General features: G+C 31.0%; 1 long non-coding RNA gene across 1 annotated transcript; it reads right to left on the bottom strand.

Annotated features, from left to right (window-relative positions):
• Positions 1–420: 420 nt before the first annotated feature.
• LOC143062414 (uncharacterized) lies at positions 421–6266 on the bottom strand. Its single transcript, XR_012974738.1, has 3 exons — positions 6168–6266; positions 2809–2958; positions 421–535 (listed from the first exon to the last, which is right to left on the bottom strand). It is a non-coding gene; the product is annotated as an uncharacterized LOC143062414 (long non-coding RNA).
• Between the last annotated feature and the right edge of the window lie 12746 nt (positions 6267–19012).

Here is a 19012-nt window from a genome sequence, read left to right as displayed (position 1 = left end):
TGTTTGTTTTGTTCACACATTGTGTCAACAAAATTACATTTTCTGCGACTGTCATACAAGTGAGAGGTTTAGCAGCTATTAATCCACAATAGTTGCCTACACCAAGTCAGGAATAGGACAGTTATTGATCATTAGTTTGATGCATTTGAGCTTTTGATTTTGCTTTTGATTAAGGACTTTCCGTTTTGAATTTTCCACTGAATTCATTTTGTTGTTGTGGTTTTACATCTTCGTGTATATTAAATTGAAGTGCAGGATTTCAAACATACAACTTTATGTCAAATTTTGAAAATAACGCTAATCTAAAACTAGTTTTTAAAGTCCTGACTGCTTTACTGAATATACTCCACCATTTACGCTCAATCATAAGCATTTGAAAGTGTGGGTGCATACATACATGTTAGGTGACATAAAGAAATAGGAAATTTAACAATTTTATTTCAATCACTTCATTCTTGGTTGGAATCGCCCATTTTGTTCTTCTGTCGAACCTTTTAGCTGCCCTCCACATGTGAATTGCAACACATTTTAGTAACTGAAATATAAATGTATCTTGTTTCACGAATGGCGTATAAATGTAATATTACCAAATGTTTGTATCAGATATACAAGTGAGGTCCTGGCTTTTTATCAGAAATGAAAAAAGTTAAATAGACTGCAAACATTGTTTGATACTATATTGTTTGTTGATTCTTCAATCTCTTTTACTTGTGTTTTGTTGTCTGTAATATTAAATCTAGAGGGAGGATTAATCAAATTTAATTTTACGGTCCTTCATAAAACAACTGCACTTGAGACGATTTATATTTGTGCAACGATAATTTCTGTGCTCAAAATAGTTAAGTTGTCTCTAAATCAATGTTCATCCTTTACAAATTGTTTTAATGGCAGCTAGTCTATTAAGGTAGCTGGGGCGTTTTAATTAAAATTCATAGAATTTTTTAATACTTTGTGAAAATGCAGTTTTATCATGCTTTTTTCAAAAATATATAATAAAAAGTATGGGTCACCAGATTTTTATTTTCACACCACAGGTTTTGCAAAATTGTAAGTTTTTGTTTAGATTATGCATGGAAAATCCAGTTTTGTGTGATAAATAGAAAACTATTTGATAGAATTTTAAGATATAAAGTAGAAGATAGCTCTGATAACATGCTTTAAGAAAAGTAAAAGAAAAAGGCGTCACTAAACTTGTTTTTTTTTGCTACATATTAAAATATTTAAATTCGCCACACTTTCTATTACAAAATCTGAGTTATCTGCCTTACTATCCAAAGTATCTCCGCTTTTTTTTTTTTTGGCAAAGTTATAAAAACTAGAGGCTCTTAAGAGCCTGTGTCGCTCACCTTGGTATATGTGCATTTAAAGAAATTGCACATTCAAATGGATTCATGACAAAATTGTGTTTTGGTGATGGTGATGTGTTTGTAGATCTTACTTTACTGAACACTCTTGCTACTTTTCTCTATCTATGATAAACTTGGCCCTTCTGTTACAGAGGAAAATATTTTGTAAAAATTTACAAAAATTTACCAAATTAATGAAAATTGTTCAAAATTGACTATAAAGGGCAAAAACTCCTTAAGAGGTCAAATGACTATTTTGGTCATTTTAATTATTTATAGATCTTTTTTTGCTAAACATTATTGCTGTTTACAGTTTATCTCTATCTATAATAGTATTCAAGATAATAACAACAAATGGCAAAATTTCTTTAAAAATTACAAATTGGGGGGCAGCAACCCATCCACCAGTTGTTCATTATTCATCTGAAAATTTCAGGGCAGATAGATGTTGACTAGATAAAAAATTTAGCCACTTGTCAAATTTGCTCTAAATGCTTCGGTTTCAGAGTTATAAGCCAAAATCTTCATTTTACCCCTATGTTCTATTTTTAGCCATGGCGGCCATCTTAGTTAGTTGGCCGGGTCACCGAACACTTTTTTAGACTAGATACCCAAAGGATGATTGTGGCCAAGTTTGGTTAAATTTGGTCCAGAAGTCTCAGAGAAGATTTTTGTAAAAGTTAACAACGACGGACGACGGACGCCAAGTGATGAGAAAAGTTCACTTGGCCCAAAGGGGCCAGGTGAGCTAAAAATCAATAAAAAATAAATATGGTATTATTTTGATATTACATCCGTATTTATAATAAAAAAACATAATTTTCTATACTTATATTAAAAGTTTTACAAATGAAATAAATACTATTCTCAAAATTTGCCATTTTCATTAAAGATCTAAACCAACTATCTCAAAATCCAAGATGTAGGAAGACGCCCGAGTCACCTTAAAAGAGAATTCGGCCGAATTTCATACCGAGACAAATTGTTTCAATCAATTTACAGTATCACAGCTCTATCAGTTAATTTCGAGTTTCAGCATAGGTTCTAGCAATTCAATTGGTTATCAGTGACGGAACAATGCCATTTCTAAGCGTACATCTTAACCTCGTCATTTGGTTTGAAAGCCTAAAGTTTTCCCTGGGTATAAAACCTCCAGATAGATGACAAAACCACGGGAAGCTCACAAGTTACAGAGAAAATATATCAGTAGCAACATACTTGATCGGTCGAGAAAAACATTTACTACTTAAGAAATGGTTTTTACATTTGGGGGAATTTTATAGCTTACTATGCAGTAAGTGTTTTTACTCATAGTTGAAGGCAGTACGGTTACCTGTAGTTGTTCAGTTCTGTGATATTTAGTCGATTGTAGGGAGTTGTCCCATTGGCAATCAGACCTCATAGAAAAGTAATTAGATGTTTGCATGAGATACGAATGCGTTTGACTAAATGCAATACCTACTCGTTCTACTACCCGTGGCCGGCGCTGTTGGTCCAGAATTCGAGGGACCGTTAGATGCTGGTAATTGAACTCGTCTTTCCTCCTGTGGTGAAGAAGCTTGGAACTTTGCTTTCCATGTTTTTACTTTTTTATTATTCTTAGTACGAGAAACTATAAGGAAATGAATGAACAAAAAAGGATATTGCTTGAAGGTCACACTATAAATAAAGACATATGAAATGAGTTGATACACCACAATTTTCGAGATCGTAAGTATGTTATATATAATGGAGACCTCATGTCGTTTATTTCGATATTAAATGAGACCATCATCTACGAAATTTGGTTGATTGCACTCAAAGTGATACTGATTATTTTCGGATGGTTGGAAAAGTTTGTGGGTAATGTATAAAATAAGAGCTTTTTGAGAGGAACATCTTATACGCTGTGTATTTGCACCTATTTCGTATATTTTTCTGAAGAGTATTTAAGCTTGAAATGTAAGATTAAACTGTTTGTACTCTTTGATATTTAACATTGTGTGCTACGGAAAGGCTGTTGGTGAATCGGATATATGATGTTATATGTGTTATTCTCATCGGATTTTGTCTAATTCTTATTTCGTTTCTGTGTTTGTTAAATTTTAATGTTTTGTTAACATTCTCTTATATTTAATACGTTTCCCTCAGTTTTGGTTTGAAACCCGGATTTGTTTTTTTTCTATCGATTTATGAGTTTTGATCATCGGTATACTACTGTTGCCTTTATTTATGTCCTTACGACTTCTAGTTCTTTTTAAATAGTGCATAATATTCATTGTTGCCGTTTTGAGATTAGTCCTATCAGTAACAATTTTAAAGTTACATTCAAATATCTCTAAAAAGAAGATAATAAAAACCCAACAGAGGGTCATCTGGTAATACTTCATGATGACATATATCCATTATTTCAATGAAGTAACGCTATCTTCAAAAACAACGAGGGGGGCATATCGAAAATAATATATAAAGGGAGATAAATTCTAATGGTAATTATGAAATCCTACACATCATCATCCGGAAATGCGTCATGATGAATTCTATCGATGGTCAAAGGTCATTATAGCTACATTAGAAACGGAGGAGGCCATGTCAAATACATGTTGAAGTGAAAAAAAGAAGAAACAATAAGATTAGGAAAAAAAAGGCAGAAAAATATATCAAAATAAAAAGAGGATTACACAACATAACACTACAAACCATTAAAGTCTAAAATGACCTATATCTGTACTCGACTGTATTGATTTTTACTCGACCAGTCTGAATTGGTCTGACTTTTACTTGACATTACTCGACCTCAGTCTGAACAATACTCAACTGTACTGAATCGTGCTTGTCCCTTATCTTTGCCGTTGAAAACAGTCTGAACTATTACTCGACCAGTCTGAAACAGTCTTAACCTATTCTCGACCTGTACTCGACCTATTTTTCCAGTCTAAACCATACTTAACCAAAGGTCTGAATACTCGACCAATCTGAACCATACTAAGATCAAATAACCTCTACTTTTTTAACTGTTAAAATAAATTTCTTTTTAATTGACATATATAACAACAGCCAAAAAAATTTATAAATTGTTTAACCTTATAATAGAAATATATCTATTACTATATTAAAGATAAAAAAAAATGTATATAATTTATATTAAAAAAGGATAATCTGTAAGACATAAATAAAATTGGATTTCTGATTAGTGGTGAAATATAAAGTATTACCTCTACTTGGGGCAAACTCATCAATAAGTTCACACCTGGTCAGAGGTATTAAATTCTAAATAACATTGATTCAAAATTGCAACATCCTGTTTAACTTAGTAGCAAGGCCTTTCAAATATACATGTTCTAGATAATTAATACACGAATTTCAGAAAATAGGGTTTTCTTTTTACCTGTAAAACACATATGTACTGAGGTAATCAGACCATATTAAAGTGCTTTATGCATGCCATGTCTTTAATTTGACAAAAATTACTTTAACTAATTGAAATAAATTTTTACACATTTCCTTTATTAAAAAGGTTATCAAGGATTGCTATGGAAATTCTATTTTCATGATTATATTAGATTCTTGATTTAATAAAACAAAATAATTAAGGTCTCATTTTTTAAAATTTATTAAGTTGTTTTATATACTATTTTATATATATATATATATATATATATATCAATAAAAAAATATTCACTGCATTATTTACTAAACTCAACTGACACCATAACTCTAAACTAGGCTTAAGTTAATGGTGAAAATAGTCCAGTTACAATAAAATATTCATAAAACTTTAAATAATATTGAAAATATTGATCACAATTTGTTTTAGGTTTATTTGATCAGCTTGTTTTATTTATATTTTAAAGATGATATATATTATTATGTAAGTGTCGATTACTATTTTGTTGAAGTTATATATTATGATTGATTATTGTGAAATTTTTATTTCAATACTCTATTGAATACATTTTTAATTTCAAGTTGTTGTTCAAATTTCATTTTTATTAAAAAAAAATCCTCAATTGATAAGTTGGTTAAGACTTGGTCGAGTATGGTTCAGACTAGGTCGACTACGGTTCAGACTAGGCCGAGTATGGTTCAGACTAGGTCGAGTATGGTTCAGACTAGGTCGAGCATGGTTCAGACTCGTATAAAATGGTTAAGTACTAGTCAAGTACAAATTCAGACTGTTAAGTATGGTTCAGACTACAGTCGAGTATTATCAAGTAAATTTCAGACCAATTCAGACTGATCAAGTAAAAATCAGTATAGATATAGGCCATTTCAGACTTTTTCTGGTTTGTAGTGTAAGTATCCAATGCAAACGACTATATAATTCAATGTAGAAATATGTTGGTCGTAAAGAAATTGCCGCAAAATGACGTTATACTATCTACTACGGTTGAGGTTAAAGTTACTTTAAGTGAAGTGTAAATTGTACAACAACAATTTGTAGGAAAGATGCTGGCAAACATTTTGTAAAAAGCATTTGGGCAAATTTTTGGTAAGGTTTTAAGTGGACACTTGCAATATGATAGTTTTTGCGAACACTTGGCAGTTATGACAATTATGTTTGTGAGTGGTGTATTGACAAACTATAATATGTGAGGAATAGTCACAGTATTTGTCAGATGCAAATGTTCTTCCCCTTTTCACAAAGCGTTCGCTTGAGTCACTGTCATTAATTATTCTAGTTTTTTTGTCATATTCTAGTAAGTAAAAATTGCAGCTTAAATTGTGTGTTTTTTTTTATTATTTATAGAATATTGAAAATGTTATCAATAAAAAGGATTTTTTTATAAACAAACAAAAATACATTTATGAATTTAACATATAACGCTTGCAAGTACTTACTTTGTGCTAGAAACAGAAGTATAAGAAATATAGATAATTGAATTTTAACACATTCCATCCTAGCCAACTTACGTAATGGTATTGCTTTTTGTACTAAATCAACTTCATCAATAACACGTGTTCTATTGAATAGATTTGTAAAGTACATAACATGGTGAAAAACAGAGTAAAGCATGTGTTCGATCCAGCTGTAGAGGAACTTGGGATTTCAAATTAAAAAAAAAACAACGATTAAATTTATAATAATAATCTATATGTATTGAAAAATAATTTGAAATGTTTTGAAAAGTATGGATATATTTTGTATAATAAAACATAGTTTACATAATGTTTTGTACAAGAACAAGGACTAAATATATTCTCTCCAGCTGTTTGGAAATGCATCGTTTTTATAAATCAATTAATTAATATAAAAATACAGAACAAGGTAAATTCAAACGGAGGGTGTACATGAAAACTGACAAAATCAAACGTTAGACTTTATCAACAAAAGAAAGAAAAGGAAACCAACCTCATACTCCTGTCTTGGTACAGACATTGTTCGAAATAATGATGGGTTAAACCTAGTTTTAAAGTTATAGTTAAACCTTTTAATTATATTACAGTTGTTAATAGTTCCGTTTTATTAGCCAAATTGGATGAGAATACACAATAGACTCAAAAGATTACTGTTAAAATAATTGGGTTCAAGCAGCAAAAATTATGTAAACATACATGACAGATATACAACACAACTAACATGTAAATTGATTGCTTGTAACAATTTGTAATGTCACATGCATATATTAATCCAGGTATGTAAACTGGTGTAGTAATTAAAAACAATTTCATGGTTAGTTTTTTCTAATAAAGTCAAGCATACACAGAGTTTTTCTTCTTTGTTTTTTTTTAATATAATCTGCATAGTGTTTTGAGAAACAGTATAATGTCAGGAACGTTAAATTCCTATATTAACAAACAGATATAATGGAAAACAACTCAATAAAAATAATCACAGTAAATAAAAGTTGAATTCTACAATAATGATTTACAAAATATATCTCAATCGCCATATACTTTAAAGTCAAATAACAAACAAAAAACTCAAACGAAAACTCACAACGGTAAGTCGCTTAACAAATGGCATAAATAGAAACTCAAACACTTCAACGAATGGAAAACTACTTTCACATTTTTGAGTTGGTACTAACATTTCCTTATGTAGAAAATGGTTAATTAAACTTTGTCTCGGTATTGTCACAGTTATCTTTTATGTTTGTTCAGGTTGCTCACCTATTGGTGCTTACAATAAGGAACTACTAACAGCTGTCATACAACAAATGAAAAGTTAATTCTACTATATATCTAGCGATACCTCTCAATTGTATGCCAGTCGGAGAAAATTCTTATCGTATTGTGTTAAAATCTTAAATCTCATTCTAATAAATCACATTATTGCAACATCAGATATTGAATTAGAATTTGTTGTGCTACACATAATACTTACATTTAATCGTTCTACAAAAAGGGCACCTTAACTTGAAAAACAAATCAAATAATCTCTGAATTGGTTTTTGTTTTTGTATTTGCGGATAGAACCATTTGTCTTTCTTTGCCGTAAGACTAAAACAATAAATGATATAAACAAAATAGTAACGTACATTTTTACAACTTCAACTGAAAAAAAATTTAATAACAAACCTCGTTTCTGGTCTGCATACAGTAAATGTAAAACACATATCTTTTAGAATGAAAACTTCTTTGGAGTCTACGATAGATTATGCCCCTTTGAACACAGATGACACATGTAAATTATGAAACACTATGACAATTTGAAGAAAGATTATACATTGTGTTAACGTTGATATTTTATCATAAAACATTCTATAGTTGAGAAAAATTATACGTATAACACAAAACACAACAATCAGTGACAGTAAACACAAATATCGACCTTTTGCCACTCTTTGTCGTTGCACAATATAAAGCCATCATGACCTGCCTTGTCCATACGCGAAATGAAACCAAATCAAGTTTCGTTATAGTATAGGTCGTCGTCGTCAACTGAAAAATATATACTTCGGATTGTGATTTGTTCATTCGTCATAGAGGCCAATGAGAGCTAGTGTTTTTAAGCACTAGAGTTCACCCTGAATTAAATTGTTATTTCGTGAGATTGATCTTCAATTTTACACATTGATTTTATCGGATGTTTTTCTTTTGACATTGATATGTTATTCCTCATTCTTCTTCTAAGTGTTTAAACCCATCAGAAAGTGTTATGATTTAACTGAGAAAATGCTGAGAGATATAATATCAATCATTTTACGCAATAAAGGGGAAAGTCAGAATAGAATAAATATAAAAAGTGGAGATAAAGGTATAACCTTACTCGACGTCTCTACCACATCATTAAACTATATGATTTTTATTCATAGTAAATGATAAATTAAAGTGGTATGAAATCAAAGCAAAGTAGAACAGCTCGACGTGCCGATGACTTCATAATTTGATGTGCCAGACCGACGAGGTTTCCTGATATAATGAAATTTGTGACATACTTATGTTTAAAGTAATGAATGAAATAGTTTTTGAATTTAAATATAAAATTATAAGACAAAACATTTTAGCATGACAGATACAAAAATGCTTGATTTATAGTATATAATGGAACATCAAATGGAAATACAGATTGTTCCGTCTTGAAAATAGTTAAATCCCCGCATTGACATTCACATAGTATGAACTCTCAAACGTTAAATAGTCGATCGTAGATGCTGCTGTAATTAAAGGTCAAAGATGTACAATACATGGCATTCTTGTCCTTGAAAAACATTTCTTTTCTCTACCTGCATTAGATTCCAGTAATGTGAAACAAATAGCTGTGCTAACACAAAAGTGTAGGAGTCATGCTTACTAGATCAATTAAAAAAGTGTAACATAAAAATGACAGATTGACCCCTGATAAAGGCAGACCTGTCATATTATCTATTGACGAAGATTTAAATATACATATATCAATGTGCTTATGAATTATTTTACATTTAATTGTATCAAAGTAATACAATCCCAACCTTAATCTTCCATTTCTTCTGGACACGTAAACTATCCCGTTTATCATCTGACAAAAGCGAGGACCTTATCAATTGAACTATTGACTCATCTACTGCACTTTGTTTGGTCTTTCTATCTTTCAGAAAAAATCACTTATTCGAAACATTCGAGTTATTTAAGTTACACATATAACCAATTGAATGTACATTCCTAAATAGTTTTCCGCAAAATCTTATACACTAGAAAACATTAGTGTAAACACAACACATAATTCTAAACAAAACTAATATGGCATCGATTATGACAGTTGTGTTAGGCTAAACTTCCTCGGGTACAAACAAGATCAAAAGTCGTGGAGTTAAAATCGTTTAATTATAACTTTGATATTCAAATATTGTTTAAATAATTTTTTAACCTTTATGAATAAGAAATTTCCTTTTATTTTCAACTTAAAATGGTTGTCAAGCAGTTGATTCTAAAAATATGAATTGTGCAACTGATCTGTAATGGAATTTTAAAACTGAGGGTAATTTAGCATACAACACATAATGGACATCGTCCGTGTATGTAAAATAACTATTCTGATTATAATACATATGGTAGAAACATTCAGAAAGTTACCATAGTTTACATAGCAGTTTAAAAATAAGTGAACAAATTCCAAATGAAAATTACTTGCGCCGTTCCAAAAAGAAACTTATCCAAAGCATACTCATGCGAAATCTTGAATCCTGTGATACACAGAAATAAGAGGAATGCACTGTTTTGCATTTTCCCCTTTTAAATATCTACATTATTTTGCAGTGGTGAGAGTAACAAGTATTTGCAAGTAAACTTTATTTCAATTTTTATAGTTTGGTTTCGTCAGAGTTCATTTGTGAGTGTACGTATTTATAAATTCACAAAGACACAGGTGGTTGATCTTATTCAATCTTTATGAAAATGGAAAAAGAATTAAAGTTTGTACTAAAATGTCAAAGATGTTAAATTACACAATTTTTATTTTATCGATGAATTATTGAATAAGATTCATTAAAAACTTCACATTATTATAATTCAATGAACACGGGAACTGCCTGTCAAAATCTTTAATTTACAGAATACCATTCTGTATCTACAAAACACATCTTTTATAAAATCTAAACGTATGCGTAGATTTGCAAATAATCCCGAAATTAATATGTAAGTTTTTCAACCTACTTTATTTGTCGAGCCTACGACATATGTTACAGAAGCAGACTTCGACAGATAGGAACGTTAATCTGGCGGCGACATCAACTACTGCAAAATTCAGAAATTATTGCCGTTTGTTATATACGAACAATGTGACATTTTCGTGATCACAGTAATAAAAATTCATATTCATTTTTTTCACTAATGATTTTCTTTTATCTTATTTTCCGTGGAATCTTTTGCCTCTATTCCGCAATTGCATTTATCAGATGCACGTTAGTTTTTTGTTAATTTAAGATTAGATAAGTGATTTAAATTTCACAGGATAGCAAACCATGAATATTTTTTGAACTACTAATTATTGCTTTCTCCGGGAATTATCAATTACATAAGCTTTATTTGGCAAAAACTTTTGCAATTGTAGGTATGTAATGCTCTTCAAATTCGTACTTTATTTTACCTTTGTTTTTTTAGCGTCGATGAGTTTTGTGTAGACAAAATGCACGTCTGGCTGTTAAAATTATGTAATGATATTTCTCATCTAGTGTGACAACTAAATTGGCATATGAATGGTTTGCATGTAAGGCTTTCAGACAAGGATCACCTGAACTTATCCTCATTTCATAGATTAATGACATACACGTTTCAGAGCGGTTTTGTTCTTTTTTTACAGCTAAGAAATGAGACAGCTACAATTGATGCATGGGAAGATTAAAAGTGCACATTTCAAACTAGCAGGATTAATATGACCATGATAGGTTTCATGGATCAGTGGTATGATTAAGTTTACAAAAGTATGCATTATTCTAAATAATAAGGATGTTCTTATCCCAGGCAGAAATCCTTAGCCGTATTAGGCACAACTTTTTGGATCATTTCGTGTCCTCAATGCTCTTCAACTTTGTACTTGTTTTGACTTTTCCACCAGAGCGTCACTGGTTGGTATTGTGTGGACGAGGCACGAGTCTGGCTTAATCAATTTTAAACCTGGTACCTTTCGTTAGCTTTTATTCGTGTGTTTCTCTGTCCTACATGTTTATTTGTAGTGTAGTCCTGTCATATAATGTTGTAATTTTAATGTTATATTTAACATTGCCATAAAAGCGGGAGGTTGGGTTGCCACAAAACCAGGTTCAACCAACCAGTTTGTTTTCTTAAGATGTCCTGTAGGTGTAATACCACCGTTGATTTTCCCCTATTAGTTTTTGTTGAAATATTTAGCATGAGTAAGTTTTTATCTTGTCCAGTACTATAGAAAAAAATGCACATAACATTTTATTGCATATAAGAAAATAACCATCACTGGAAGTTAAGCAATCAAATTTCTCCCCTTATTTAATCTGTGTACAAGGTTAAGTAGCCATGTAACCTCAAGTTTTCAATAGAAATCCCAAATGAAAAAATAATGGTGCCTTGAAATATCCAAGACATATGTTTATGACATATAAATGTTTTACTGCAATAAAATGTAGGATTAATTACCTACAACTGTTAGGGAATAATTTTTTTCGACCTATTTTCGTATATAACCGGTTATGACGTACTTTGATTTGGTAGTACGGTATTGTAATGTGCAGGGTGTACCCCCCCCCCCCCCTGACATTTTTTAATTTTTGGAAATCAACATTTCCATTTATTTTTCATGTTTTGCCGATTTACAAGTTCTTGTTGATAATGTTTGGCTAAGGCCCTTTGTTATGTTAAGATATTTAATGATTTTTCTTGTTGCAAGCCAGGAAATAGTTTCAATGGAAATATTTCATAATTTGTTAACTTGTTCAGAAGTTCAAAAATAGTCATGTTTGTTGTTTCTTTTCATAAATTTCACAGGGCTTAAAATCGTATAAAAGTAAAAGCCGTACCATTTCCACGTTTAACTGCTGCTTTATTTTTGTAATGATTATCTTTACATGTTTTAGATAAGAAGTAAAATAGAATTTTATTGATTCTCAGCTGATCGAAATCGATCGCCATGTTAACAAAGTCACATGACCGTCTAGACGCCTGGGAATTCGTCTGCTATGTATTTCTTTGAGATTTTAGTATTTTTGCAAGATCAGTAAACGTGGAAACATGAAATTCAATTAACAATTTCCTATTATAATTATGTATCTAAATGATATGAATGTGTCGCCCTTGGGTTATTTTTGCACTAAGCCTGTTTACAATGTAATTACGCCATTTTTGTATCAAAGCGCTTTACCCCAAACCATGTTTTGCTTGCCCGATTAAAATTTACGTAATGTACGACGTTCTAACCTATAGTCCCGCTTTCCTTAAAGTCATAGCTAATAAAGCGCCACACCCGGGCAAGCTGTTAACTCTTAAGTAACTCCAAATTCATGAAAGTTCAGGCAATTGCCGGGCTCAACTTGTCCCACCATTTTTGTTTTGATTGTTATGGTTGGCTAATACATGTCACGTGACATATAAATTTATTATATAAGGAGGTCCCTTACAGTATTACACCTGTACCAAGTCAGGAAAATGGCCATTGTTATATTATAGTTGGTTTCTGTGTGTGTCACGTTTAAGTGTTATGTTTCTATTGTGTCATAGTTCTCCTCTTATATTTGATGTGTTTCCCTCAGTTTGAGTTTTTAACCCGTGTTTGGTTTTTTCTCAATCGATTGATGAATTTCAAACAGCGGTATACTACTTTTGCCCTTATTTATATAATACATTTATCATAAAGACTTTCAACCTTCTAATCATTACCAGTAAAACAAGATCTGCTAACACTCCAAGAGTACCAGGGATCACCACTGTGAGTATTCGGTTCATATTGCTGTTGAGTTTAAAAACGTATGTTTGTTAATGTTAGTTCATTATATATCTATGAGATTGAATATCCCTTTAGTATCTACCGCCTGTCTTTTACAGTGAAATATTTTCAAAGTTAACAAAAATAGTCGAGGAATCGCACATATAACATCTAAAAATGAATTTCTGATTTAGAAATGCATATTTTTATTTAAAGAATTGTTGATTGGGCTGTAGTTACAACCAAATTATTTAAACATTTATATTGGTTGTCACATGTAAGGTTGGCTAAAGGCTATGGATGGACTATATCATCTTTACATTTTCATTAGATGTTATATGTAAGGCTATCTAGTTTGATTGTAAGAACTAAATCACCTTTACAATGACATTAAATGTTTCACGTAAGGATAACCACTGGCACAAAGTGGACTTCGTCGTCTTAACATTAATAATGAATTTTACATTTAATAAATAGATATAAGCGATTCACATGTATTCCGTCCGATGCACTTTTTACGGGTTAACGTTAGTTAGGAATGCTTAAGACAAAACATTAATATGTGTGGAGTGGATAAATATGCAGCAACGTTAGGATATATAGGACAAGCGGTAGATAAATATAAGAAAAATAACATGAAATTAAACAATTCCTACATTTTATTCCAATTATATCATTACTAGGTGATATATATCGCCCTCTATTTTCCTCCGGATAGATCGTTTACTCATTCAGATTTGGATTGCAACAACTTTTATGATGATGAACTGAAAAAGAAATTTGTTTTGTCTACATCAATGGTATTTAAATTTGATTTTACCATATGAATATATAAAAAAAGAGATGGAGTGAAAAAGATGCCGCCTAGTTACAGTTACAGCCTTCCTGTTTGTCATAATTAAAAATAAACTGGTTTATATAGATATATGGCATTACAAAATCAAAAGGGCGCTTTCCGAAACTGCAAATATTGTTTGATACAGTATTTTTTTTGTTGTTTATTTTTATCTTAGATTAACTAAATTCTTCCATAGATATGGAGATTTGGTTTTGATGTTCGGTTGTACTTGTAGAGGACCTATTTCAAATGGTACTGAAGGTCCTCATTTCTTACAGCGATGTTGTTTACCGAGCCTTGAAATTTAGAAATGACCCTGGTAAACTCATCGTTCCTTTCAATAAATTTATTCTAAAAGGTTATCAATTCAACATTGTCATTTGATTTTTTCATATTGTTATTTATATACATTTCTTTTTCTTGGATCTACAATCTGTCGACTCCTGTATCTTTGCATTGCACAAGGTCATGTTTTCCCCTTACTGTTTATGACGTCTTTATACTAAATTCATTGGATGTTGGATGTCACAACAAACAAACAGTGTATTATTTTTTGTTGTAATATCCATGTCATTATGAGACATTCAACGTCAACAAGGATCGAATGAATCTCATTTGTTGTTTAGAGTGGAATTACGTAGTACCTAAGTTTATCAAGTAAAGTTACATCTTTTTTATATTGTATTCATAAGAACAAGTACACATCACAAATAACAAAACAAAAATTGATAATGAGTCGTTTCAATAAACACAAAATAAATGAAGATAATTCCATAACGTTTTTGTCTCCAATTTATAACGATAAGCTACCCTGGTGAAATGACGCCTTACCTAGTCATGATGTTGTTCTGTTACACCGCTGTTAAAACTAACAATCAACCGAAATCCAATGAATATTAAGTAATTTGGGAAATTATGCGATGTGTAAACAAGAAAGGGTCTCTATAACGCTTTGAGTAGGGATTAAAAAAAGAAATTACCAATATCAGTCAAATGTAAACACGCCTTGTATTAAATTTATAGAAGGAGAAAATATATCAGAGTATCGTTGTATAGTATTTAATTTTTACAATTAAATGAAGAGCATAAGGATTCTGACAAACATGTAAGGATATGTCATCGCCACGGCTCAATTAGGCCGTTAGTTTTTTCGTTTGAATTGTTTTACATTTGTCATTTAGGGGCCATTTAAAGCTTACTATGCGGTATGGGTTTTACTAATAGCTGAAGCCAGTACAGTAACCGATAGTTGTTCAGTTCTGTGTTATTTGGTAGCTTGTGGGAAGATGTCCCATTGTCAAGCATACCTCATAGGAGAGTAACTAGATGTTTGCATGAGATATGATTGCGTTTGACTAATTACATTACCTGCTCTATTTACTACATCACCTGACGGGGCCAACACTGTGACTTCAGAATTTGCGGGTTCGTTAGATCCTGGTACTTGAACTTGTGCTTCTTCCAGTTGTGATGAAACTTTAAACTATGAAGTTTGTGTAGTGGCTTTCCATTTCTTGAATGACCCTCTTTTATGATTCTTAGAACGAGAAACTTTAAGAAAATAATGTAAAAAAAACCAAATAATATCACTTTATACTATAGATTAAAAAAGAGTATGCCCAGTAAGACCCCTGTTTGACTCTAAAATATATCAGTTTTACAAAATTGATAAAATTGAAACTTTCAGCTGTTTATTGGAAAGTATAATACTTTTTTAACATAAATATGTGCTGATTTGGACAATACAATGCACTTGTATTGGGTACTAGATTCATCAAGTTAAGCATAATTACTTAAATCCGTCTTAAATGGAAGTATCCGCAATTGTGTTCAGTCTTGATACTAAAACGTATGTTGTTTTGATGGTAATACATAACATATATAAAGATTGAGATTGAACACGAATGGCCACTTTTATTTTTGACAAAAACTACCTGAAGAGTGACATTTTATGGCATATTTGATATATTTTCCTTATTTACGCTTTAATTTGAGCGACTCTAATGACTCAATCCTTCTATAAACTAACTAATTGGATGTATTGAAGTAGACACCTAAGGGTTTAAAAAATATCCTAAATCTTTCTTCAGATGTACTTGAAGTTTTAGGCCAAAAAAGCCCATACCGGACTTACTCCATTGTCTATGAGCGACCAATGAAAGTTCATTGACCCCTATTACTAACAAGTCTTAACATTACGTTTAGTTTGTGTAGGGTGATACCAATACATTATTTTTCATCTCAATGGTTGAAAACTATTGGAAGGGTTTCCTTTTACATTCTAAGCGTTCTAATGTTCTATCGCCGACATTTCATTTGATATTCGATAAGCATAACTTCTGAAAGATTTTACTTTTGGCACCTATACACCTCAATTTTCGAGATCGTAAGTATGATATATATAATGAATAAAAAGTGAGAATGGAAATGGAGAATGTGTCAAAGAGCAGACAACAGCCGAAGGCCACCATTGGGTCTTTAATGCAATGAGAAACGCTCGCACCCGGCAGCGTTCTTCAGCTGATCCCTTGATGTCATTTTTTATTTCATGGTCGCTGATGAGTTTTGTAGACGAGATGTGCGTCTGGTGCGTCATACAGAATTACTATCCTGATATCTATGAGCAGTTTATTTATACAGAATTACTATCCTGATATCAATGAGCAGTTTATTTATTTCGATATTTAACAACGCCATCAAGTTTGATCGTTTTTCATTGCACTCCAATTGATGGTCTTAATATTTTTCAAGGTTATAGAAGGTTAATATATGTTAACGTTTCAAAGATATACTAAATAAACTATGCGTTAAAGAAACATTCCTTTGTACATATAACTTTTGAACGGATGGTCGGAATGTTTAGAATAAGAGCTTTTCGGGAGGAACATCTTATGCGCTGTGTGTTTGCACCTATCTCTTATAGTTTTCTGAATAGTATCCAAGCTTGAAGTTTAAGAGTAAAAACTGTTTGGACTATATGACCTTTGCCTGTATGTGAGACTGAAAGGTCGTATGAACTGGAGACTGTTGATGAAGCAGGTATAATGTCCTTATGACTTCCAGTTCACGGAATATATTCTATTTTTCAAATAGTGTATAATATTTCATGTTGCCATATTCAGATTGGTTCTATCAGTTACAATTTAGAGACATGCGAATAACTCTAAAAATGGGAGGATAAAAATCGTACGGAGGGTCATCTGGTAATACAGGTACTTCATAATGATATACACCCATTGTTTATATTAAGGGGCTCCTGGGTATAAATCAAATTTTTTTTGTAATATAGGATTTCGCTATATTTTTTTTATAAATTAACTTTAACCTATACTTAATAGAAAAATGAAATAAAAAATGGAGTCACCGTTCATTTAACTCACAATCATCCTCCGGAAGAAGCATACATTTTTGTTTATGTCCTTTTTTTCTGTTGAACTAATAGGCGAAATTTAGGTAATATCGAAATAAAAAAATAACCTAATTACAGAAATCGCTTAAATTTTACAATTATTTAGTTTATGTATAGCTTATTTGAAAACAATAATAAAAAATATAGGTCACTGATGAGTTAAAAAAGATATTTAAAATTTAATGCCAAAAATGGCATTTTTGCACCAAAGGGAGATAATTTGGAGCTTTTTCAATGATATAAATATTTTAAAAGTCTTCTGGGGCCAAACTGAATCGATTTTTTGGGTTGATTTTTGTACCTAATCATAAAGTAATAACTAATAGTGTAATAAATAAAATTTGTAATAAAAAAATAAAGGTTAAATTTTTCCTGAAATTTGTGTACCCACGAGCCTCCTTAAGTCATGCTATTTGCCAAAACAACGAGGGGGCATTTCGAAAAGTAATATTATAGGGAGATAACTTGTATTAGAATGATAAAATCCTCCACAGAGTCATCTGGTAAAACGTCATGATGAAGTCTATCGATGGTCAGGTTTGGTCATGATCAATACAACAGAAACAGGCGAGGCCATGTCAAAAATATGTTTAAGGAAAAACAATAAAAAGGATAAGAAAAACAATAAGGTCAGAAAAATATGTGACAATAAAAAAGGGATTACAAAAATAATAAGCATACACAGCAAAGGCCACTATGTTTTTATAAATGCAGAAATGTACTTGCCGCAACTTGACTCCTACTACGGTTGAGGTATGAACTTACTTTTAGTAAAGTGTAAATTGAACAACTGCAATTTGTAGGGCGGTTGCTGGAAACCATTTCGTAAGAAGCAATTGGACAAATTATTGGTTAGATTTCAAGGGTACAGATGCAATATGTTTTTGTTTTGCAATAAATTGGAAGTTGTGACACATTTTTCGTGAATAGTGTATTGACAAGCTATAATATATGAGGTATAATTATATTGTATGTCAGATGCTAATGTTCTGCTCTTTTTAACAACGAACGTTCGCATGAATCACTCTTATCACTTATTCTAGTTCTTGGTTTCATATTCTAGTAAAAGGGAATTTTTTAAACAAACAAAAAATACATTTAAATTTAACACAAACATTTTTACAATTACTTACAGTTCATATTTTGTGCTAGAAAAAGAAGTATAAGAAATATATATATACTTGAATTTTAACACATTCCATCTTAGCCAAATTGTGTACTTGTATTGTTTAATATATATTAATTCAAATTCCTCAATAACACGTTTTCTATTGTATAGATTTATATAGTACATAACAATGTGAAAATATTGTAAAATATTGTTTTGATCAAGCTGTACGGGAACATTGGATTTTAGCTTAAAAAAAATAAATGACGATTCAAATTTATAATGATAATCTATATGTATCGGAACATAATTTGAAATGTTTTTAAAAAGTATAGATTTTGTTTTGTAAATCAAACATAACTTATATGATGTTTTGTATTTATTTACAGTCACATATTAAAATAGTGAAACAAATGAGATCATTTTAGTTTGTCAAGTACTATGTATTAGGACAACAAACGGAATAAATAGAAACCAACCGTCATACTCCTGACTTGGTACAGACATTTTTCGAAAAAAA

This window comes from Mytilus galloprovincialis, chromosome 2 (assembly GCF_965363235.1).
Source record: "Mytilus galloprovincialis chromosome 2, xbMytGall1.hap1.1, whole genome shotgun sequence".
Taxonomy (NCBI): domain Eukaryota; kingdom Metazoa; phylum Mollusca; class Bivalvia; order Mytilida; family Mytilidae; genus Mytilus; species Mytilus galloprovincialis.
Note: the sequence above shows the minus strand (reverse complement) of the source record. Positions and strands in the feature narration are given on the sequence as shown.